The following is a 1,088-nucleotide window of genomic DNA, read 5'->3' as shown; positions in this document are numbered from 1 at the left end:
CCAGCAAACCTGTGACTCCAGCTCAGAGGGATCCAATGGCCTCTTCCAGTCTCTATGTGTATATAATCTATGAACATCCTCCTATGTAGTTTTATCTCTAGATTACTTATGCCTAATGCAGGGTAAATTGATACATACCACTGCTGTTCTATATTGTGTAGGGAATAATGTCCAAAGCAAAAAAAAAAAAAAAAAAGAAAAGAAAAACAAACAAAAAAAATCCACATACTTAATGCAGACATTATTTTATTTATTTTTTTTTTACTATGAATGACATTTTATTCAGTCATTTCCTTTACAGCTGAAACTCTGGGAATTCAAAATTAACATCCTTGCCTGTGAGCTTCTTGTACACACCAGAAAATGTTTCAGCCTTGTGCTCCACGTTGTTCTGCTTCTTTGTCTAAATGTTCATTTATGAGCCAGCTGCTATCCAGTTTCACCCGGATCCTCCTACCCACAATTTCATTGAGAAAACCAAGTCCTCAAGGATGGCACCGTGCACGCTGTCAGGGTGCGGCTTCCGGGGCTTTTCCGGGTTGGCTTGGGCAGAATCCTCCTCTGAGCACTGAAGACTACATGTTTCCCACGGCACTTTACCAACTAGCCGGACTTGGATTTTCTGGAAAGATTTCAGCTGAGGAACTGGTACAAAAATTATGATGGCTTTCCAACTTCCTTGGCGGCGGTGATGTTGAGGTCCCATGGCTGAGCCTTGAGACCTCAGTTCATCTCCAGCTTGAGCAGCGCCCGAGAGATACCAGACTCAAACTTGTCCTGCTTCTCGACAGTGGGTTTCACAATCATGGTGCTCAGAGTGCCGGCTTAGAAAGAGGCCCAGCTCTCACGAGAACAGCTCATCTCCAGGGGCTGCAGACACAATTTTTTAATGTACTTATTAATTTATATGTGTAAATGTTGTACAATTTTATATAAGGAACTTACCCACCCAAGTATTTTAATATCCACATTTGGCCCAGAACTAATTCCCAGGGACAACTGTAGTCACGTCCCTGAGGCAAAATGTTCTTCAAAATCGCATCCTGTCTGATCAAAATGTGAATGCTTCACTCCTTCTCTAAAAGGGG

At 42.3% G+C, this 1,088-nt stretch overlaps 1 pseudogene across 1 annotated transcript; it reads right to left on the bottom strand.

Annotated features, from left to right (window-relative positions):
- Positions 1-229: 229 nt before the first annotated feature.
- Positions 230-870, bottom strand: Rps7-ps24 (ribosomal protein S7, pseudogene 24; annotated as a pseudogene). The gene has a single exon (NR_189320.1). The product of NR_189320.1 is annotated as a ribosomal protein S7, pseudogene 24 (transcript).
- Positions 871-1,088: the final 218 nt, after the last annotated feature.

This window comes from Rattus norvegicus, chromosome 6 (assembly GCF_021556685.1).
Source record: "Rattus norvegicus strain SHRSP/BbbUtx chromosome 6, alternate assembly SHRSP_T2T, whole genome shotgun sequence".
Classification (NCBI taxonomy): Eukaryota; Metazoa; Chordata; class Mammalia; order Rodentia; family Muridae; genus Rattus; species Rattus norvegicus.
This window is presented reverse-complemented; position numbering and strand designations above follow the sequence as displayed.